At 50.9% G+C, this 26,016-nt stretch overlaps 1 long non-coding RNA gene across 2 annotated transcripts in view; it reads left to right on the top strand.

Moving 5' to 3' along the window:
* LOC140071351 (uncharacterized) overlaps positions 1-26,016 on the top strand; it is a 141,194-nt gene that overhangs the window by 67,833 nt on the left and 47,345 nt on the right. The gene's annotated exons all lie outside the window — the stretch shown is intronic.

The following is a 26,016-nucleotide window of genomic DNA, read 5'->3' as shown; positions in this document are numbered from 1 at the left end:
ACAGTGCCTGCCGCCAATGCCCCCACGCACAGTGCCTGCCGCCAATGCCCCCACACACCGTGCCTGCCGCCAATGCCCCCACACACAGTGCCTGCCACCAATGCCCCCACACACAGTGCCTGCCGCCAATGCCCCCACACACAGTGCCTGCCACCAATGCCCCCACACACAGTGCCTGCCACCAATGCCCCCACACAGTGCCTGCCGCCAATGCCCCCACACACAGTGCCTGCCGCCAATGCCCCCACACACAGTGCCTGCCGCCAATGCCCCCACACACAGTGCCTGCCGCCAATACCCCCACACACAGTGCCTGCCGCCAATGCCCCCACAGACAGTGCCTGCCGCCAATGCCCCCACACACAGTGCCTGCCACCAATGCCCCCACACACAGTGCCTGCCACCAATGCCCCCACACACAGTGCCTGCCGCCAATACCCCCACACACAGTGCCTGCCGCCGATGCCCCCACACACAGTACCTGCTGCCAATGCCCCCACACACAGTGCCTGCCGCCACCGATACCACAAACAGTGCCTGCCGCCAATACCCCCACACAGTGCCTGCTAGCAGAGCCCCCATACAGTGCCTGCCGCCAATACCCCCACACAGTGCCTGCCGCCAATGCCCCCACACACAGTACCTGCTGCCAATGCCCCCACACAGTACCTGTTGCCAATGCCCCCACACAGTGCCTGCTAGCAATGCCCCCATACAGTACCTGCTGCCAATGCCCCCACGCAGTGCCTGCCACCAATGCCCCCACACACAGTACCTGCTGCCAATGCCCCCACACACAGTGCCTACCACCAATGCCCCCACACACAGTGCCTACCACCAATGCCTCCACACACAGTACCTGCCACCAATGCCCCCACACACAGTACCTGCCGCCAATGCCCCCACACAGTGCCTGCCACCAATGCCCCCACACACAGTACCTGCTGCCAATGCCCCCACACACAGTGCCTACCACCAATGCCCCCACACACAGTGCCTGCCGTCAATGCCCCCACACAGTACCTGCCACCAATGCCCCCACACACAGTGCCTGCCACCAATGCCCCCACACACAGTGCCTGCCACCAATAACCCCACACAGTGCCTGTTAGCAATGCCCCCATACAGTGCCTGCCGCCAATGCCCCCACACACAGTACCTGCCACCAATGCCCCCACACAGTGCCTGCCACCAATGCCCCCACACACAGTGCCTGCCACCAATGCCCCCACACACAGTGCCTGCCACCAATGCCCCCACACACAGTGCCTGCCACCAATGCCCCCAGACAGTGCCTGCCACCAATGCCCCCACACACAGTGCCTGCCACCAATGCCCCCACACAGTGCCTGCCTTAAATGCCCCACACAGTGCCTGCTGCCAATGCCCCCACACACAGTACCTGCTACCAATACCCCCACACACAGTGCTTGCCACCAATACCCCCACACAGTGCCTGCCGCCAATGCCCCCACACACAGTACCTGCTACCAATACCCCCACACACAGTGCCTGCCACCAATGCCCCCACACACAGTGCCTGCCACCAATGCCCCCACACACAGTGCCTGCCACCAATGCCCCCACAAAGTGCCTGCCGCCAATGCCCCCACACACAGTGCCTGCCACCAATGCCCCCACACACAGTGCCTGCCGCCAATGCCCCCACAAACTGCCTGCCACCAATGCCCCCACACACAGTGCCTGCTAGCAAAGCCCCCATACAGTGCCTGCCGCCAATACCCCCACACAGTGCCTGCGGCCAATGCCCCCACACAGTACCTGCTGCCAATGCCCCCACACAGTGCCTGCTAGCAATGCCCCCATACAGTGCCTGCCGCCAATGCCCCCACACAGTACCTGCTACCAATGCCCCCACACACAATACCTGCTACCAATGCCCCCACACACAGTGCCTGCCACCAATGCCCCCACACACAGTGCCTGCCACCAATGCCCCCACACACAGTGCCTGCCACCAATGCCCCCACACACAGTGCCTGCCACCAATGCCCCCACACACAGTGCCTGCCACCAATGCCCCCACACAGTGCCTGCCTTCAATGCCCCACACAGTGCCTGCTGCCAATGCCCCCACACACAGTACCTGCTACCAATACCCCCACACACAGTGCTTGCCACCAATACCCCCACACAGTGCCTGCTACCAATACCCCCACACACAGTGCCTGCCACCAATGCCCCCACACACAGTGCCTGCCACCAATGCCCCCACACACAGTGCCTGCCACCAATGCCCCCACAAAGTGCCTGCCACCAATGCCCCCACACACAGCACCTGCTACCAATACCCCCACACACAGTGCCTGCTAGCAAAGCCCCCATACAGTGCCTGTCGCCAATACCCCCACACAGTGCCTGCGGCCAATGCCCCCACACACAGTACCTGCTGCCAATGCCCCCACACAGTACCTGCTGCCAATGCCCCCACACAGGGCCTGCTAGCAATGCCCCCATACAGTACCTGCCGCCAATGCCCCCACACAGTACCTGCTACCAATGCCCCCACACACAGTGCCTGCCACCAATGCCCCCACACACAGTGCCTGCCACCAATAACCCCACACAGTGCCTATTAGCAATGCCCCCATACAGTGCCTGCCGCCAATGCCCCCACACACAGTACTTGCCACCAATGCCCCAACACAGTGCCTGCCACCAATGCCCCCACACACAGTGCCTGCCACCAATGCCCCCGGACAGTGCCTGCCACCAATGCCCCCACACACAGTGCCTGCCACCAATGCCCCCACACAGTGCCTGCTGCCAATGCCCCCACACACAGTACCTGCTACCAATACCCCCACACACAGTGCTTGCCACCAATACCCCCACACAGTGCCTGCTGCCAATGCCCCCACACACAGTGCCTGCCACCAATGCCCCCACACAGTGCCTGCTGCCAATGCCCCCACACACAGTACCTGCTACCAATACCCCCACACACAGTGCCTGCCACCAATGCCCCCACACAGTACCTGCTACCAATACCCCCACACACAGTGCCTGCCACCAATGCCCCCACACAGTGCCTGCTGCCAATGCCCCCACACACAGTACCTGCTACCAATGCCCCCACACAGAGTGCCTGCCACCAATGCCCCCACACAGTACCTGCTACCAATACCCCCACACACAGTGCCTGCCACCAATGCCCCCACAAAGTGCCTGCCGCCAATGCCCCCACACACAGTACCTGCTACCAACACCCCCACACACAGTGCCTGCTAGCAAAGCCCCCATACAGTGCCTGCGGCCAATGCCCCCACACACAGTACCTGCTGCCAATGCCCCCACACAGTACCTGCTGCCAATGCCCCCACACAGTGCCTGCTAGCAATGCCCCCATACAGTGCCTGCCGCCAATGCCCCCACACAGTACCTGCTACCAATGCCCCCACACACAGTGCCTGCCACCAATGCCCCCACACACAGTGCCTGCCGCCAATGCCCCCACACAGTGCCTGCCGCCAATGCCCCACACACAGTGCCTGCCGCCAATACCCCCACACAGTGCCTGCGGCCAATGCCCCCACACACAGTACCTGCTGCCAATGCCCCCACACAGTAGCTGCTGCCAATGCCCCCACACAGTGCCTGCTAGCAATGCCCCCATACAGTGCCTGCCGCCAATGCCCCCACACAGTACCTGCTACCAATGCCCCCACACACAGTGCCTGCCACCAATGCCCCCACACACAGTGCCTGCCACCAATGCCCCCACACACAGTGCCTGCCACCAATGCCCCCACACACAGTGCCTGCCACCAATGCCCCCACACACAGTACCTGCCGCCAATGCCCCCACACACAGTGCCTGCTGCCAATGCCCCCACACAGTGCCTGCCGCCAATGCCCCACACACAGTGCCTGCCACCAATGCCCCCACACACAGTGCCTGCCACCAATGCCCCCAGACAGTGCCTGCCACCAATGCCCCCACACACAGTGCCTGCCACCAATGCCCCCAGACAGTGCCTGCCACCAATGCCCCCACACAGTACCTGCTACCAATGCCCCCACACACAGTGCCTGCCACCAATGCCCCCATACAGTGCCTGCCGCCAATGTTCCCACACAGTACCTGCTACCAATGCCCCCACACACAATACCTGCTACCAATGCCCCCACACACAGTGCCTGCCACCAATGCCCCCACACACAGGGCCTGCGACCAATAACCCCACACAGTGCCTGTTAGCAATGCCCCCACACACAGTACCTGCCACCAATGCCCCCACACAGTGCCTGCCACCAATGCCCCCACACACAGTGCCTGCCACCAATGCCCCCACACACAGTGCCTGCCACCAATGCCCCCACACACAGTGCCTGCCACCAATGCCCCCAGACAGTGCCTGCCACCAATGCCCCCACACACAGTGCCTGCCACCAATGCCCCCAGACAGTGCCTGCCGCCAATGCCCCCACACACAGTACCTGCTGCCAATGCCCCCACACAGTACCTGCTGCCAATGCCCCCACACAGTGCCTGCTAGCAATGCCCCCATACAGTGCCTGCCGCCAATGCCCCCACACAGTACCTGCTACCAATGCCCCCACACACAGTGCCTGCCACCAATGCCCCCACACACAGTGCCTGCCGCCAATGCCCCCACACAGTGCCTGCCGCCAATGCCCCAAACACAGTGCCTGCCGCCAATACCCCCACACAGTGCCTGCGGCCAATGCCCCCACACACAGTACCTGCTGCCAATGCCCCCACACCGTACCTGCTGCCAATGCCCCCACACAGTGCCTGCCACCAATGCCCCCACACACAGTGCCTGCCACCAATGCCCCCACACACAGTGCCTGCCACCAATGCCCCCACACACAGTGCCTGCCACCAATGCCCCCACACACAGTACCTGCCGCCAATGCCCCCACACAGTGCCTGCCGCCAATGCCCCACACAGTGCCTGCTGCCAATGCCCCCACACACAGTGCCTGCTAGCAATGCCCCCACACACAGTGCCTGCTAGCAATGCCCCCACACAGTGCCTGCCGCCAATGCCCCACACACAGTGCCTGCCGCCAATACCCCCACACAGTGCCTGCGGCCAATGCCCCCACACACAGTACCTGCTACCAATACCCCCACACACAGTGCCTGCCGCCAATACCCCCACACAGTGCCTGCGGCCAATGCCCCCACACACAGTGCCTGCCACCAATGCCCCCACACACAGTGCCTGCCGCCAATACCCCCACACAGTGCCTGCGACCAATAACCCCACACAGTGCCTGTTAGCAATGCCCCCACACACAGTACCTGCCACCAATGCCCCCACACAGTGCCTGCCACCAATGCCCCCACACACAGTGCCTGCCACCAATGCCCCCACACACAGTGCCTGCCACCAATGCCCCCACACACAGTGCCTGCCACCAATGCCCCCAGACAGTGCCTGCCACCAATGCCCCCACACACAGTGCCTGCCACCAATGCCCCCAGACAGTGCCTGCCGCCAATGCCCCCACACACAGTACCTGCTGCCAATGCCCCCACACAGTACCTGCTGCCAATGCCCCCACACAGTGCCTGCTAGCAATGCCCCCATACAGTGCCTGCCGCCAATGCCCCCACACAGTACCTGCTACCAATGCCCCCACACACAGTGCCTGCCACCAATGCCCCCACACACAGTGCCTGCCGCCAATGCCCCCACACAGTGCCTGCCGCCAATGCCCCAAACACAGTGCCTGCCGCCAATACCCCCACACAGTGCCTGCGGCCAATGCCCCCACACACAGTACCTGCTGCCAATGCCCCCACACCGTACCTGCTGCCAATGCCCCCACACAGTGCCTGCCACCAATGCCCCCACACACAGTGCCTGCCACCAATGCCCCCACACACAGTGCCTGCCACCAATGCCCCCACACACAGTGCCTGCCACCAATGCCCCCACACACAGTACCTGCCGCCAATGCCCCCACACAGTGCCTGCCGCCAATGCCCCACACAGTGCCTGCTGCCAATGCCCCCACACACAGTGCCTGCTAGCAATGCCCCCACACACAGTGCCTGCTAGCAATGCCCCCACACAGTGCCTGCCGCCAATGCCCCACACACAGTGCCTGCCGCCAATACCCCCACACAGTGCCTGCGGCCAATGCCCCCACACACAGTACCTGCTACCAATACCCCCACACACAGTGCCTGCCGCCAATACCCCCACACAGTGCCTGCGGCCAATGCCCCCACACACAGTGCCTGCCACCAATGCCCCCACACACAGTGCCTGCCGCCAATACCCCCACACAGTGCCTGCGGCCAATGCCCCCACACACAGTGCCTGCTGCCAATGCCCCCACACCGTACCTGCTGCCAATGCCCCCACACAGTGCCTGCCACCAATGCCCCCACACACAGTGCCTGCCACCAATGCCCCCACACACAGTGCCTGCCACCAATGCCCCCACACACAGTGCCTGCCACCAATGCCCCCACACACAGTACCTGCCGCCAATGCCCCCACACAGTGCCTGCCGCCAATGCCCCACACAGTGCCTGCTGCCAATGCCCCCACACACAGTGCCTGCTAGCAATGCCCCCACACACAGTGCCTGCTAGCAATGCCCCCACACACAGTGCCTGCCACCAATCACCCTCTGACAGCTGTAAATAACAAATATACAGATCCCAACTTACAGATGACCCCTGTGACCTCTCTGGATGCTATACCATAGTCCCAGACTGCAATGATCAGCTGTGAGGTGTCTGTAATAAAACTTTATTGATAATTCGTGTTCCCATGACACCAAAACACTTTGAAAATCCAATTGTCACTGGAGCAAAAAAAAAAAAATTGAAGCTACAATTGTAAAATACACCAGTTCCAACAAACATAAAGAACCTCTCCTGTACATAACCCGGGGTCGGGACCACTGTGAGTGAGAGACCTGCATCTGACCTCGGTGCACTACATGGAGGAGATGTTCTGATTTTGAGTTGTGAAATCCGTGGGCTCCCGTATTCCAGCACAAAGTACTGTTCTGCATCTGCTCCGTGCGCTGGATAAGGGGGGCCCGTGGCTGTCACAATTCAAAATCACAAGTTGTGTATAGCTGGTCCCCCCACATACTGCCGGCTTGTGACCCTGATGAAGGAGATCCGACACAGACGCTTCTAATGACGTATCCACTTTCTGTTGTTTAGACGCACGGTAACGTCTTTTTTTTTCAAAATGGACCTGGGTGTGTGTGGGGGTTTCTCCCATCTCCCCCGTTCATAGACCAGGTCCTGGTTATAATCAAATACATCTCTTTGAAATTTAGTTTCCTTATTCTATATTCACACGAACATATGGGGGGCGTATATACGGCTGACGTATATATAAGGCGTATATATACGTCCCCCATACCCGGCAATGGGCTCACGGCGCCCTGCGGGAGCAGTACCGCGCGGAACATGTGCAGCACCGCACCGTAGCCGGGAGAAAGATAGGACATCTTTTCCCTAATACGGTGCCGCGGCAATATACCGCTATGGAGAGAGATGTGGGTTAGCAGCGCTCATCCCCTCCTCCTCTCCCCGCCACTACAGTACTCCGCCCATACATTTGTGTAATTGTAGCCTTAGTGTTGGCAATTGTTTCCTCTAATTGTGCCATGTTGTCTTCTATGTTTTTCATCATTTCCTCAGGTTCCTCTTTTGATATGGTTGATATTAATTTGGCTCTGAGAGTTTTGTATTTGGTTTTGTACCACTCTTAACCTCTTTTCTTCCTCCATTACAATTAATTGCATAAGGTCAATAGAACATTTAGACAAAATACTGTTCCATTTTGAAGTAAACTCGTCTGAATATATCATCGTTGGAATCTTCTTGATACAAAGACGTCTCGGGAACCAAGATAGGTTCCATAGGTTTCTCCTTAAGTTGAATTTGTATGTAAGTCGAAACTGTATATTTTGTCTGTAGCTCTTTGCCCCAGTGACAATTGCAGTTTCAAAATGTTTTGCTTTAAACCAAGGATTATCAATAAAGCTTCATTACAGACACCTTACAGACCACCCCTGAGGAAGTCACGGCAACGTGACGAAACGCGTGGGGTCCCCCACCCACACTCATTTTCCCTCCCCCCGCCTGGCCTACCTCATCCACCTATCTCTTGCTGTGGTCTGGTATCATACTTATTTCCTATTTTTTCGCCACTGTGAGGTATTGTACAATATTTCTACATTTTTGATTTCCAGGACCTTACATGCATTGAATTCCTTATAGTAGTAGGGGGTTACTAGAAGGGCTTTGGAGTTAGTGGTGGGGGCTTCTCCTGGGTTTGGGACTGGGTGCCCTCTCCCAGTGTAAGTCATTGTGCCATTGTGTCATTTTTAATTGTTTTTATCATTGTGGTGTCTTCATTGTTATACATCCTTTTGATATGGATTAATAAAGCATTTATTGTATAGGCCAGCGTTTGTGCATCTCCTTCTGTTCTTCGTTTATACATAGACACCTTACAGCTGATCATTATAGTCTGGGACTAGAGTAACATCCAGAGAGGTCACAGTGGGCAGAGGGGTCCGTCTTCAACTAGGGGTCGTCTGTAAGTCGGGTGTCCTTAAGTAGGGGCCCGCCTGTATAAGTAGTCAGCGTGATATGATCCCACCAAATTTGCGTCTCTTCCATTAATAAGTTATTCAGAGCTTTATCATCATTAACCTTTTCAAGATCTCGTTCATTAATGGCAGAGGGGGATCAGAAAAAACGGCCGCCGCTCTATCTCTATCGGCCATATTCGGATCATGCGCCACAAAAAGTTATTATAATTGTGCAAATCACACTAAATTCTCATTGAATATGCACAGTTCAGTGATCAGAAAAATGTGTGCCACCTCTTGGATGCAATGCATTAGTCCGTAGCACCTTATGGAGGGGTATACATTAGCGGAAACACAATAGCAACAACATAGAAGGGAATGTTCCAGCTCACCAGCCTCCCGAAATACATCTCCCGGGCACGGCTTACCCCACTGCAAAGGCATAGCAGCAACCGAGACAAAGAATCCAAGTCCAGATCGTGGAAATCTTTACAATTCTTCTTTATTTGCGCTTATACAACATCCAGGTATACAATGAATCCAATCGTCAACGCGTTTCAAGCCGTTTACCTGCTCCTAATGTGTTGTCCCGGAAATGGCTGTTTCCCAGCCCGGGATTTCGCACAAAAAGGGAGACAAAGACACTTACACATGCGTCCTGATTAAGAGCAGGTAAGAGGCTTGAAACGCGTTGGCGAATGGATTCATTGGGGGTCATTTACTAAGGGCCCGATTCGCGTTTTCCCGAAGTGTTACCCGAATATTTCCGATTTGCGCCGGGATTGTGGCGCACGCGATCGGATTGTGGCGCATCGGCGCCGGCATGCGCGCAACCGGAAATCGGGGGGCGTGGCCGAACGAAAACCCGACGTATTCGGAAAAAACGCCGCATTTAAAAACCGAAAAAGTGTCGCTTGGGGAGCGCTTACCTTCACCTGGTCCAGCTCGGTGCATTCCGGCGCGATGAGATGACTTTCAGCGCAGCAGCGCCACCTGGTGGACGGCGGAGGAACTACCTTCTTAAATCCCGGCCGGACCCGAATCCAGAGCAGAGAACGCGCCGCTGGATCGCGAATGGGCCGGGTAAGTAAATTTGCCCCATTGTATAGAAGGATTGTAAAGATTCCCACAAAATGGACTTCCAATTGCTGCTATGCCCTTGCAGTGGGGTAAACCGCGCCCGAGGAGATGTATTTCAGGCTGGTGCGCTGGAACATTCACTTCTATGTTATTGGTGCTACCATGTAGATACTGTATGGCAGTATTTTTATCTACTAGTTGAACTTTTTTTTTTTCTTAATTTCCATTAATCACAGCCGAGTCTTAGAAGTTATTGTACAAGTGTTACACTGCACATTTTGCTTCCCTCTTCTATTTTAAGATTATTTTGTGTCTTGCTTTATAGGGTTTAGTCATCTCCCCCCATTTCACACACATTCCGGACATGATTCATCTCTCGATAAAATCTTTTCTGTGGTTTTTCATGTGGTCACAGCATAGAATATTATTGTTTCTGATCCTCAGGGCTAGGACACCCTAACACATAGATGACCCCGCAGATTCGGCTGATCCCCTACTGATGGCAGTAGTACATGACTCAAGCTGCTTGTGACATACAAAGCTGTTCACACTGTGCAGAAAGTGCAGTCCTCACAGGCAGGGTCGGCTCCAGGTTTCAGTAGGCCCCTGGGCGGCAGCGCCTCCGTAGGCCCCTTTGCAGTGAACGCACAAAAATATTCAGAAACTAAAACACAGTCTCCTTTTTCCTAAAATATTCCCTAGTTTATCAACCCAAACAGCCGCCTCATGGTTATTTTACATAAAGCCCCCTCACCCCCTATGGATTCTTTAGATACAGCCCCCCTCACCCCCATGTGGGCCCCCCAGTAGTCCTGGGCCCTGGCACTTGCCCTGGTATGCCTGATGCTTACGCCGGCCCTGCCCACAGGTGGTGATATTGAGTAACATACAGGTTTCCTATCAAGTGATCGCTGTATTTTCTCCAGATATTTGACAAAAGTGAAAAACTTTGTTTGTCCGTCCAATGGAAAAATCTTTAAGGTCCTTTGAAATTGTAAATTGTTATAGCACTGGGATGATTTACATTGCACAGCTCAGGTCCCCAAAATAGAAAAGTTGGTGCAACGATGCAAGAACTGAGGAGGGGCCTTTCAGCCAAGTATGGTTCTACCCAAACATAGGACACCCTCCTTCCCAAAAGCATGAGATTGGTACGTGGGGTTAATAATAAAAATAATAATTCTTTATCTATATAGCGCACACAGATTACGCAGCGCTGCACAATGCATGTCAAATTGTTCCATTTCCCAATGGGGCTCACAATCTAAACAACCTAATAGTATGTTTTGGACTGTGGGAGGAAACCCACGCAAACATGGAGAGAACATACAAACTCTTTGCAGATGTTGACCTGGGTGGGATTCGAACCCAGGACCCCAGCGCTGCAAGGCAGAAGTGCTACCCACTCAGCCACCGTATTGATCTTAACATGTCTGGGCTGAGGGAGGGATATCGGAGGCAGAGTGGGATGTGATTGCTCTGATGTCACCGGGTTGCACTGCTAAATAATCTCGGTGGGTCACGGGTCGTACTGATTATACAGCTCAGGTAGTTGTATATATCGCTCCAAAGTTCATATATATATACACTGACAACTGAGCTCTATATTCTCACTTGTGGCCCTGGACAGCAGGACCGGTACTAAAAGTTCAGTTATCAATGTGGTTGATGGGTGGAATAGACCCTCTTGACCCCATAAGCCAACCCAAATTCATACTACAGAACTAGAATCATCTATTATCGGTACCAGCCCATTTTCATCAACACAGGTGCACAGACAAACTTCCAGATTATTGTGCATCTCCCCCAGAGTCGGCTCCAGGTTAGAGTAGGCCCCTGGGCAGTAGAGCCTCAGTGGGCCCCTTTGCAGTGAACTTACATGGCGGCATTAAAAATGTAGAAACTAAAACAGTCTCCTGTTCCCTAAAATATTCCCTAGTTTATCATCCAAAACAGCCCCCTCTTGGTTATTTTAGATAGAGCCCCCCCCCTCATTCAATGGATTCCTTATGTACAAACTTATGTGGGCCCCCCAGCAGCTCTGGGCCCCGGCACTTGCCCAGGTATGCCCAGTGCTGGCACCGGCCCTGATTTCCCCCATCCACGAAGTGGGGTAACGTGGTAAGATGGGCTCACGTAAAGGGAAGTGCTCCAATGTCTCGAACCCCGAGGTCTCAATACTGTTCTCAGTTCCATATAATGACCAGTCAGCGCCAATAATTGGCATAAAAGGAACCTGTCACCACGTTTTCCCTCATTTAACTCCCAGCCCCACACAAAATCTCATCCTTTCACCTATGAAAAAATCTGCTCCAGGAAGAGAAGAGTCATATTTTGCATAAGATGAGTCAAGTTTGGAGGCTGCAGGGGGAGGGTCACTTCAGACCTATCTTAGGTTCTATAGAAAAATGGTGCTGGTGTCATAAGATAAAGATAAGCTACAGAGATACGAGCAGTATGTATTGCTGCACATACACTCACCGGCCACTTTATTAGGTACACCATGCTAGTAACGGGTTGGACCCCCTTTTGCCTTCAGAACTGCCTCAATTCTTCGTGGCATAGATACAACAAGGTGCTGGAAGCTCCTCAGAGATTTTGGTCCATATTGACATGATGGCATCACACAGTTGCCGCAGATTTGTCGGCTGCACATCCATGATGCGAATCTCCCGTTCCACCACATCCAAAGATGCTCTATTGGATTGAGATCTGGTGACTGTGGAGGCCATTTGTGTCCAGTGACCTCATTGTCATGTTCAAGAAACCAGTCTGAGATGATTCCAGCTTTATGACATGACGCATTATCCTGCTGAAAGTAGCCATCAGATGTTACAGGGTACATTGTGCTCATAAAGGGATGGACATGGTCAGCAACAATACTCAGGTAGGCTGTGGCGTTGTACCAAGGGGCCCAAAGACACCATGACACCACCACCACCAGCCTGACCCGGTGATACAAGGCAGGATGGATCCATGACACCACCACCACCAGCCTGACCCGGTGATACAAGGCAGGATGGATCCATGACACCACCACCACCAGCCTGAGCCGCTGATACAAGGCAGGATGGATCCATGACACCACCACCACCAGCCTGACCCGCTGATACAAGGCAGGATGGATCCATGACACCACCACCAGCCTGACCCGCTGATACAAGGCAGGATGGATCCATGACACCACCACCACCAGCCTGACCCGCTGATACAAGGCAGGATGGATCCATGACACCACCACCACCAGCCTGAGCCGCTGATACAAGGCAGGATGGATCCATGACACCACCACCACCAGCCTCACCCGCTGATACAAGGCAGGATGGATCCATGACACCACCACCACCAGCCTGACCCGCTGATACAAGGCAGGATGGATCCATGACACCACCACCACCAGCCTGAGCCGCTGATACAAGGCAGGATGGATCCATGACACCACCACCACCAGCCTCACCCGCTGATACAAGGCAGGATGGATCCATGACACCACCACCACCAGCCTGACCCGCTGATACAAGGCAGGATGGATCCATGACACCACCACCACCAGCCTGACCCGCTGATACAAGGCAGGATGGATCCATGACACCACCACCACCAGCCTGAGCCGCTGATACAAGGCAGGATGGATCCATGACACCACCACCACCAGCCTGACCCGCTGATACAAGGCAGGATGGATCCATGACACCACCACCACCAGCCTGAGCCGCTGATACAAGGCAGGATGGATCCATGACACCACCACCACCAGCCTGACCCGCTGATACAAGGCAGGATGGATCCATGACACCACCACCACCAGCCTCACCCGCTGATACAAGGCAGGATGGATCCATGACACCACCACCAGCAGCCTGACCCGCTGATACAAGGCAGGATGGATCCATGACACCACCACCACCAGCCTGACCCGCTGATACAAGGCAGGATGGATCCATGACACCACCACCACCAGCCTGATCCGTTGATACAAGGCAGGATGGATCCATGACACCACCACCACCAGCCTGAGCCGCTGATACAAGGCAGGATGGATCCATGACACCACCACCACCAGCCTGACCCGCTGATACAAGGCAGGATGGATCCATGACACCACCACCACCAGCCTCACCCGCTGATACAAGGCAGGATGGATCCATGACACCACCACCAGCAGCTTGACCCGCTGATACAAGGCAGGATGGATCCATGACACCACCACCACCAGCCTGACCCGCTGATACAAGGCAGGATGGATCCATGACACCACCACCACCAGCCTGATCCGTTGATACAAGGCAGGATGGATCCATGACACCACCACCACCAGCCTGAGCCGCTGATACAAGGCAGGATGGATCCATGACACCACCACCACCAGCCTGAGCCGCTGATACAAGGCAGGATGGATCCATGACACCACCACCACCAGCCTGAGCCGCTGATACAAGGCAGGATGGATCCATGACACCACCACCACCAGCCTGAGCCGCTGATACAAGGCAGGATGGATCCATGACACCACCACCACCAGCCTGAGCCGCTGATACAAGGCAGGGTGGATCCATGCTTTCATGTTGTTGACGCCAAATTCTGACCCTACCATCCGAATGTCGCAGCAGAAATCGAGACTCATCAGACCAGGCAACGTTTTTCCAATCTTCTACTGTCCAATTTCGATGAGCTTGTGCAAATTGTAGCCTCAGTTTCCTGTTCTTAGCTGAAAGGAGTGGCACCCGGTGTGGTCTTCTGCTGCTGTAGCCCATCTGCCTCAAAGTTCGACGTACTGTGCATTCAGAGATGCTCTTCTGCCTACCTTGGTTGTAACGGGTGGCGATTTGAGTCACTGTTGCCTTTCAATCAGCTCGAACCAGTCTGCCCATTCTCCTCCGCCCACAGAACTGCCGCTCACTGGATGTTTTTTCTTTTTCGGACCATTCTCTGTAAACCCTAGAGATGGTTGTGCGTGAAAATCCCAGTAGATCAGCAGTTTCTGAAATACTCAGACCAGCCCTTCTGGCACCAACAACCATGCCACGTTCAAAGGCCTCAAATCACCTTTCTTCCCCATACTGATGCTCGATTTGAACTGCAGGAGATTGTCCTGACCATGTCTACATGCCTAAATGCACTGGGGGACATTTACTTACAGTGTCGGTGTCTGCATTGGCTTTGTTACCGACCTGCTCTCGGTAAGAAGACACACATTTAATATTGTGGAGCTGTGCAGAGACATTTCTGGCGCCGAGACTATTTTCTGTCCCTGGGACAAAATCTGTCCCGAGCACCAGAAATGTGTCCAACAGTCCCTGCTAGACCAGTTTTCTTTTGGTCTACTTTCCGTCAGTTTACACCGCCCAAAAAGGGCTGCGACACATAGTAATTCTGTCTGAGTTTCCACTCCGCCAAAGCCACGCCCCTTTTCGGAGAACAGTCGGAGCAGACGGAAAAAGTCATTTTTTCTGGCGCCGCCAGATAATAAATAGGTCTGAGAGCAGAACATGTGGTGAGAGCGCCACAAAACTGGCGGAAACGCCATAGTAAATGTCCCCCACTGAGTTGCCGCCATGTGATTGGCTGATTAGAAATTAAGTGTTAACGAGCAGTTGGACAGGTGTAGCTAATAAAGTGGCCGGTGAGTGTATATACAATAAGCCATGAAAGACACTTCTATTACTCACCTACACTCCCTGATAAGAAAAGCCTCACCTATTACTCATCACTCATGAATGGCATCTGCTTTATGCATGATTTGCCTTTTACTGTATTATTTTATTGCACTTTATTGCACTTTTTACTAAACATAACTTTGTACTTTGTTTTGCCGCTATATGTATTATTATAAGGTGTAACTAGAAGGAAAAAATCTGCGGCCGGTCACTACTGATAAAGGAAATCTACCATTCGCTTTTATGAATTGTGAACCAAACATAGCCTGAGAATGCTGTAGCTACACTGGTGCAGAAACATATCTTGTTTAATCCCTGAGCTGAGGCGTTTTGCTGAAAAACAATTATAAAAGCGTAGCTTGGCCTGATTGCATTTTGGTAACATTGGGGCTCATTTACTAAGGGTCCGCGGAGCGCATTTTCATCGGGGTTCCAGACGATTTCCGTTTTGCACCAGATTGCCCTGGGATGTTGGCGCACGCGATCGGATTTTGGCGCATTGGCACCGGCTTTCACGCGACACAAATCGGGGGGGGCGTGGCTGTCAGACAACCCGACGGATTTGGACATCGTGCGGGATTTAACATTTAGAAATGTGCCGCAAGACACGCACTTATGGGAAGAAGAAGGTGAACTCCGGGGACCTCAGCACAGAAGTGACACCTGCAGGAACTCAGGCGCACGATCTTAGTGAATATGTGTCCCCATAGATGCCTGTGGCACCCAGTGGCGGCGTACAGTGCTTTATCTTTCCCCTTACGTAAGGCCGGGGAAGGAGCAGAGCTCCTCCCTCCACCCCTCCAGTGTGCAGCTGTATGCTTGCGTAGGCTGAGGCCTAACATTGTATTTACATGAACATAATGTTAATGTAGTGTTAACACAATGTTAACGCAATTCAATCTCAAGCTCTCCCAAGCTCCTCCCCTCAGCCTTTGAATTGTATTTCAAAATGCAGTGTAAACGCCACGTGTTAACACAACTCTAAGGTTGTACAGGAGCGTGCGCAGCCCCTACCCCCCTCAATATGCATTTGTGTTTGTGAAATGACCTTTTACCTTTATGTAGTTGCAGGGGGAACAGTTTTCCCCTACAAATCAGTTCCCGTCTCTCTTCTAACCGGGATGGCAGAAGCAGAGGCCCCGCTTGTTTCCATGACCCACAAGTTATTCTTGCAGTTCAAGTCATTGGGGCAGATTTACTTACCCGGCCCATTCGCGATCCAGCGGTGCCTTCTCTGCGGTGGATTCGGGTCCGGCCGGGATTCACTAAGGCAGTTCCTCCGACGTGCTGCTGCGCTGAAAAGCATCGGAACACACTTGAATACACCGAGGCCGGCTGAGTGAAGGTAAGTGCAAGCTCCGCGACACATTTTCCGTTTTTAAATGCGGCGGTTTTTCCGAATACATCGGGTTTTCGTTTGGTCACGCCCCCCGATTTCCGTCGCGCGCATGCCGGCGCCGATGCACCACAATCCGATCGCGTGCGCCAAAATCACGGGGCAATACAGGGAAAATCTGCGCAAATCGGAAATATTCGGGTAACACGTCGGGAAAACGCGAATCGGGCCCTTAGTAAATGACCCCCAGTGTGACAGATTTCTGACAGTTTTGTGCAAAATAAACTCCCTAAAAATTACTTCCGACACATTGATGAAGGTTTTTCAACTATTTTTTGGCACTTTTCCAACTTGTCCGACAAAGGGGTGTGACCTCAAGAAATAGTCCATTTATTAGGGAGGGTGTGCCTAAAGTTTAGACCAGCTAAAAGTAGAGCCTGAAAGTCTTACAGATTGATGGCACCAATGATGGCGCAGCACTAGACCAGTGTTAAACATCTGTGCACACTCTACACTACATAGTGTAACTTTACACAGTGTTAACAAAACATTTACATTGCTTATTGGATAGGATGCAGGTGATCAGAAAGACACCCGTGCAGTGTACATTTCATGTTAACATCATGTTTACACAATGTTAACTTTAAATGAACACTTCTTTTACAATTTGATTCCATTGGGTTTATGTAACTGTAAAGTAAATGTAATGTTGGCAGAGTGTTAACATAGTGTAAACACAACTTGGGAGTGTGCTTGTGTGGATATGTATTGGATGCATTCTCATTGCATTATTAAACTAACATATTTTGGGATGCATTTCAAAGTGCGATGAAAAATACATCCAAAAATGCTATAAAACACATTCAAAATACATCATGTGAATATGGCCTGAGGACATTTTAGTTTTGTTGTGGCATTTTATGCTGTTTTTTGGTTTCCCAAAAAAACAAAGTTGTACTATGGAAACCCATCTGTGACAATCATGAAAAATTGAGACAAAAAATCTCCTAACAAATAATAAAACCCCGAACAAATAATAAAAAAAATACAAAAATGTAACATATTTCCATGTGTAATAATAGGTAAATAAATAAAAATCTAAAAAAGTTATGGATATTTTGGTGCTTACTATAAAAAATGTTTTTTTCCCTTGATCCTCTAACAATAAAAGCAGAACAGTGATAAATATCCCAAAGTGCAGTAGATGTGGGGAACAGGAAATTTACAATAATTTATAGAAGAAATATGCAGCGTAACAAGGAAAGTCCTTTAAGGTAGAAAAAACCCTGAGACGTCACTTGTCCTGAGACAGCAGTCGTCCTACCAGTTGTCAGCTCCGCCTCTTCAAAATTAATGCATGTGACTGGGTAAATTTTTTGCATCGTTCACAGATTTCATAATTTGTTGCTATTATGTAGCTTAGGCTTTTATCACGTGGTGATATTAGGTATGAACCTGCATCACCTTATCTCAACTCATTCCAATTTTTCCACAAACTTTACATAAATCAGTAGCACAAATAAATATAAGAAACTTTGCAATATACCGTATATACTCGAGTATAAGCCGACCCAAGTATAAGCCGAGGCCCCTAATTTTACCACAAAAACCTAGGAAAACCTATTGACTCGAGTATAAGCCGAGGGTGGGAAATGCATTGGTCACAGCCTTCACATTATATAGCCTGCCAGACCCTGCCCCATAGTATATAGCCAGCTCCTGCCCCCCAGTATATAGCCTGCCAGCCCATATCCCCCAGTATATAGCCAGCCCCCTGCCCCAGTATATAGCCTGCCAGACCCTGCCCCATAGTATATAGCCAGCACCTGCCCCCCAGTATATAGCCTGCCAGACCCTGCCCCATAGTATATAGCCAGCACCTGCCCCCCAGTATATAGCCTGCCAGCCCATATCCCCCAGTATATAGCCAGCCCCCTGCCCCAGTATATAGCCTGCCAGACCCTGCCCCATAGTATATAGCCAGCACCTGCCCCCCAGTATATAGCCTGCCAGACCCTGCCCCATAGTATATAGCCAGCACCTGCCCCCCAGTATATAGCCTGCCAGACCCTGCCTCCCAGTATATAGCCTACCAGCCCATATCCCCCAGTATATAGCCAGCCCCCTGTCCCAGTATATAGCCAGCAGCGGGGGAAGCCGGAAAGGTGAGTTTTGATATATTTTTTTTACTCAAGTATAAGCCGAGTTTGTGGTGTCCGCACATTTTTTTGTGCTGAAAAACTAGGCTTATACTCGACTATATATTGTACTTTGTCAGCTCTTCCTCATCCGCTTACTTTCACCGTTGTCACCCGTCTCTCTCCCCTCCTAATTTCCTTTTAATAATATATAAAGAGACATATAACACTAAAAAAGTCTAAATCATAACACAAACCCCACATATATAGTATCACTGCGTCTGTAACAACCCGTAGAATAAAATTATATCATTATTGAACCCACAGGATGAATGTTGTAAAAAAAAGAACTGTAAAAAAAACAACTAAAATTATGATTTTTACCTATTGAATCCCATAAAAAATGCAATAAACAGTGATCAAAAAAACATATGTACTCCAGAATGATACTGGTGCAAAGTACAACATGTCCCGCAAAAAACAAGCATCAACCAGCTCCATAGCCCAAAAAGGAAAAATATTATGCCACTTTGCAGACTTTCCCACATTAGGGTTTTATTTGGCAAATTTAGTAAAACATAAGAAAATATATTCATGTCTGGTATCCCCGTAATCGTATCGACCCATAGAATAAAGATAACATGATTATTAGGCTATACGGTGAATACCAAAAAAGGAAAAAATCCAGTACAGAATTGATGCTTTTTTTTAGTCCTGCCCTCAGAAAAAAGTTCCTAAATTTTCAACAATAGGTGATACCAACCCCAAAATGGTAACACTGGAAAAAGCATCTCGGCCCGCAAAAAAAATGGCATCACATGGCCCCAATAACGAAAAAGCGAAAATTTTATAGCCTTCAAAAGGGGGCAACGAGAAAACTAAAATCCTGGCAGCTGCAGCGCCCTCCTTCCCTTCTGCACCTCGCTGTGCCCCCATAACACAAGTCACAGCCACGTGTGGGGGGTCGCTGCACTCAGGAGAAATTGTAGAACAAATTGTATGGTGGGTTTTCTCTTTTTATCTTTTGGAAATGTGTAAATTTTAGGGCTAAATGAACGTATAAGGGAACAATTTGACCATTCTAAATTTCACCTCCATTTTGATTCAATTACTATGAAGAGCTCAAGGGGTTAACAATCTTCCTAAAAGCTGTTTCTGATAGTTTGAGGGGTGCAGATTTGAAAATGGGTTGGTTATATAGGGGGGGGGGGTTGATGTTAACTATGTAAAATTTCATTTAAAACTGTATTTATCCCCAAAATAGTCAATTCTGAAAATACGGGAAAATCGATAATCTATTTGTAAGCCGCGTGACGTCAAAATAAATTATCCAGACATTTCCAAAATTCTGAAAATGTAAAGTAGACAAATGGGAGATGTTATTCGGCAACTTATTTAGGTGGTAAATCGATCTGCCTGAAAACGCGGTGATTTTTAATCTCGAAAATGTCAATTTTTTTCCAAAAATTAATTGTTTTTTTCTTTTCTCCACTAAAATGGAGTACAACATGTGGGGGGAAAACAATCTCAGAATCACTTTGATAAGTAACAGAGTTCAAAAGTTATAACCATATAAAGAGACGCAGGTCAGAATCCAAAAAATGGGACTGAGCCTTAAGCTAAAAAATGGCTGCGTCCTTAAGGGGTTAAGTAACAGCACTGCCCCGTGTATACAGAGCAGCAGGCAGCATCGTCAGGTGGTTCTGTTGTGAAATCCATGAAAAAAAGGTTGGAAGAGCCAAGTTGTGACACTGGTGACCGTCTTGCCAGGAGCAGGAGACTCCCATGTGATCAGAATGGGCATTAGGTGCCCGTGTAAAGTAAAAGTAAATCCACCTTGTGATGCAGCCGCAGCTCCCTCCTCCCCCTCCTGACCGTATGATCTTGGTTTCCTGTCATATGACACAGGAAATACCTTTGTTTAGTAGTTACTCGCACAGCTGAGGGCGAAGAGAAAATATCTTGTTGCTCGGATGTAAATGGCAATAAATGGGGGAGGATGGGATAGAAAAATCTGATTACTATGGCAGAAGGGACTCGTCTATACCCAGGACCCGCACCATGGTCACAGCAATAATGTGTAGACACAAGGACCCGCACCATGGTCACAACAATAATGTGTAGACACAAGGACCCGCACCATGGTCACAACAATAATGTGTAGACACAAGGACCCGCACCATGGTCACAACAATAATGTGTAGACACAAGGACCCGCACCATGGTCACAGCAATAATGTGTAGACACAAGGACCCGCACCATGGTCACAGCAATAATGTGTAGACACAAGGACCTGCACCATGGTCACAACAATAATGTGTAGACACAAGGACCCGCACCATGGTCACAACAATATTGTGTAGACACAAGGACCTGCACCATGGTCACAACAATAATGTGTAGACACAAGGACCCGCACCATGGTCACAACAATAATGTGTAGACACAAGGACCCGCACCATGGTCACAACAATAATGTGTAGACACAAGGACCGCACCAGGGTCACAACAATAATGTGTAGAAACAAAGACCCGCACCATGGTCACAACAATAATGTGTAGACACAAGGACCCGCACCATGGTCACCGCAATAATGTGTAGACACAAGGACCCGCACCAGGGTCACAGCAATAATGTGTAGACACAAGGACCCGCACCATGGTCACAGCAATAATGTGTAGACACAAGGACCCGCACCATGGTCACAGCAATAATGTGTAGATACAAGGACCCGCACCATGGTCACAGCAATAATGTGTAGACACAAGGACCCACACCATGGTCACAACAATAATGTGTAGATACAAGGACCCGCACCATGGTCACAACAATAATGTGTAGATACAAGGACCCGCACCATGGTCACAGCAATAATGTGTAGACACAAGGACCCGCACCATGGTCACAACAATATTGTGTAGACACAAGGACCGCACCATGGTCACAACAATAATGTGTAGATACAAGGACCCGCACCATGGTCACAGCAATAATGTGTAGACACAAGGACCCGCACCATGGTCACAACAATATTGTGTAGACACAAGGACCCGCACCATGGTCACAACTATAATGTGTAGACACCAGGACCTGCACCATGGTCACAACAATAATGTGTAGACACAAGGACCCGCACCATGGTCACAGCAGTAATGTGTAGACACAAGGACCCGCACCATGGTCACAACAATAATGTGTAGACACAAGGACCCGCACCATGGTCACAGCAGTAATGTGTAGACACAAGGACCCGCACCATGGTCACAACAATAATGTGTAGACACAAGGACCCGCACCAGGGTCACAGCAATAATGTGTAGACACAAGGACCCGCATCATGGTCACAACAATAATGTGTAGAAACAAAGACCCGCACCATGGTCACAGCAATAATGTGCAGACACAAGGACCCGCACCAGGGTCACAGCAATAATGTGTAGACACAAGGACCCGCACCATGGTCACAGCAATAATGTGCAGACACAAGGACCCGCACCATGGTCACAGCAATAATGTGTAGACACAAGGACCCGCACCATGGTCACAACAATAATGTGTAGACGCCAGGACCCGCACCATGGTCACAACAATAATGTGTAGACACAAGGACCGCACCATGGTCACAACAATAATGTGTAGACACAAGGACCCGCACCATGGTCACAGCAATAATGTGTAGATACAAGGACCCGCACCATGGTCACAACAATTATGTGTAGACACAAGGACCCGCACCATGGTCACAGCAATAATGTGTAGATACAAGGACCCGCACCATGGTCACAACAATTATGTGTAGATACAAGGACCCGCACCATGGTCACAACAATAATGTGTAGATACAAGGACCCACACCATGGTCACAACAATAATGTGTAGACACAAGGACCCGCACCATGGTCACAACAATATTGTGTAGACACAAGGACCGCACCATGGTCACAACAATAATGTGTAGACACAAGGACCGCACCATGGTCACAGCAATAATGTGTAGACACAAGGACCCGCACCATGGTCACAACAATAATGTGTAGACACAAGGACCCACACCATGGTCACAGCAATAATGTGTAGACAAAAGGACCCACACCATGGTCACAACAATAATGTGTAGACACAAGGACCCACACCATGGTCACAACAATAATGTGTAGACACAAGGACCCACACCATGGTCACAGCAATAATGTGTAGACACAAGGACCCGCACCATGGTCACAGCAATAATGTGTAGACACAAGGACCCGCACCATGGTCACAGCAATAATGTGTAGACACAAGGACCCGCACCATGGTCACAACAATAATGTGTAGACACAAGGACCCACACCATGGTCACAACAATAATGTGTAGACACAAGGACCCACACCATGGTCACAACAATAATGTGTAGACACAAGGACCCACACCATGGTCACAACAATAATGTGTAGACACAAGGACCCACACCATGGTCACAACAATAATGTGTAGACACAAGGACCCGCACCATGGTCACAACAATAATGTGTAGACACAAGGACCCGCACCATGGTCACAGCAATAATGTGTAGACACAAGGACCCGCACCATGGTCACAGCAATAATGTGCAGACACGAGGACCCGCACCATGGTCACAGCAATAATGTGTAGACACAAGGACCCGCACCATGGTCACAGCAATAATGTGTAGACACAAGGACCCGCACCATGGTCACAGCAATAATGTGTAGAAACAAAGACCCGCACCATGGTCACCGCAATAATGTGTAGACACAAGGACCCGCACCAGGGTCACAGCAATAATGTGTAGACACAAGGACCCGCACCATGGTCACAGCAATAATGTGTAGACACAAGGACCTGCACCATGGTCACAACAATAATGTGTAGACACAAGGACCCGCACCATGGTCACAGCAATAATGTGTAGACACAAGGACCCGCACCATGGTCACAGCAGTAATGTGTAGACACAAGGACCCGCACCATGGTCACAGCAATAATGTGTAGACACAAGGACCCGCACCATGGTCACAACAATAATGTGTAGACACAAGGACCCACACCATGGTCACAGCAATAATGTGTAGACACAAGGACCCGCACCATGGTCACCGCAATAATGTGTAGACACAAGGACCCGCACCATGGTCACAGCAATAATGTGTAGACACAAGGACCCGCACCATGGTCACAACTATAATGTGTAGACACCAGGACCCGCACCATGGTCACAACAATAATGTGTAGACACAAGGACCCGCACCATGGTCACAGCAATAATGTGTAGACACAAGGACCCGCATCATGGTCACAGCAATAATGTGTAGACACAAGGACCCGTACCATGGTCACAGCAATAATGTGTAGACACAAGGACCGCACCATGGTCACAACAATAATGTGTAGAAACAAAGACCCGCACTATGGTCACAGCAATAATGTGTAGACACAAGGACCCGCACCATGGTCACAGCAATAATGTGTAGACACAAGGACTGCACCAGGGTCACAACAATAATGTGTAGACACAAGGACCCGCACCAGGGTCACAACAATAATGTGTAGACACAAGGACCGCACCATGGTCACAACAATAATGTGTAGACACAAGGACCCGCACCATGGTCACAGCAATAATGTGTAGACACAAGGACCCGCACCATGGTCACAGCAATAATGTGTAGACACAAGGACCCGCACCATGGTCACAACAGTAATGTGTAGACGCCAGGACCCGCACCATGGTCACAGCAATAATGTGTAGACACAAGGACCCGCACCATGGTCACAACAATAATGTGTAGACACAAGGACCCGCACCATGGTCACAACAATAATGTGTAGACACAAGGACCCGCACCATGGTCACAACAATAATGTGTAGACACAAGGACCCGCACCATGGTCACAGCAATAATGTGTAGACACAAGGACCCGCACCATGGTCACAGCAATAATGTGTAGACACAAGAACCGCCACCATGGTCACAACAATAATGTGTAGACACAAGAACCGCCACCATGGTCACAACAATAATGTGTAGACACAAGGACCCGCACCAGGGTCACAACAATAATGTGTAGACACAAGGACCCACACCATGGTCACAGCAATAATGTGTAGACACAAGGACCCGCACCATGGTCACAGCAATAATGTGTAGACACAAGGACCTGCACCATGGTCACAACAATAATGTGTAGACACAAGGACCCGCACCATGGTCACAACAATAATGTGTAGACACAAGGACCCACACCATGGTCACAACAATAATGTGTAGACACAAGGACCCACACCATGGTCACAACAATAATGTGTAGACACAAGGACCCGCACCAGGGTCACAACAGTAATGTGTAGACACAAGGACCCGCACCATGGTCACAACAGTAATGTGTAGACACAAGGACCCGCACCATGGTCACAACTATAAAGTGTAGACACCAGGACCCGCACCATGGTCACAACAATAATGTGTAGACACAAGGACCCGCACCATGGTCACAGCAATAATGTGTAGACACAAGGACCCGCATCATGGTCACAGCAATAATGTGTAGACACAAGGACCCGCATCATGGTCACAACAATAATGTGTAGACACAAGGACCCGCACCATGGTCACAGCAATAATGTGTAGACACAAGGACCCGCATCATGGTCACAACAATAATGTGTAGACACAAGGACCCGCACCATGGTCACAGCCATAATGTGTAGACACAAGGACCGCACCATGGTCACAGCAATAATGTGTAGACACAAGGACCCGCACCATGGTCACAACAATAATGTGTAGACACAAGGACCCGCATCATGGTCACAACAATAATGTGTAGACACAAGGACCGCTCCAGGGTCACAGCAATAATGTGTAGACACAAGGACCCGCACCATGGTCACAGCCATAATGTGTAGACACAAGGACCGCACCATGGTCACAGCAATAATGTGTAGACACAAGGACCCGCACCATGGTCACTACAATAATGTGTAGACACAAGGACCCGCACCAGGGTCACAGCAATAATGTGTAGACACAAGGACCCGCACCATGGTCACAGCAATAATGTGTAGACACAAGGACCCGCACCATGGTCACAACAATAATGTGTAGACACAAGGACCCGCACCATGGTCACAACAATAATGTGTAGACACAAGGACCCGCACCATGGTCACAACAATATTGTGTAGACACAAGGACCTGCACCATGGTCACAACTATAATGTGTAGA

This window comes from Engystomops pustulosus, chromosome 7 (genome assembly GCF_040894005.1).
Source record: "Engystomops pustulosus chromosome 7, aEngPut4.maternal, whole genome shotgun sequence".
Taxonomy (NCBI): domain Eukaryota; kingdom Metazoa; phylum Chordata; class Amphibia; order Anura; family Leptodactylidae; genus Engystomops; species Engystomops pustulosus.
Note: the sequence above shows the minus strand (reverse complement) of the source record. Positions and strands in the feature narration are given on the sequence as shown.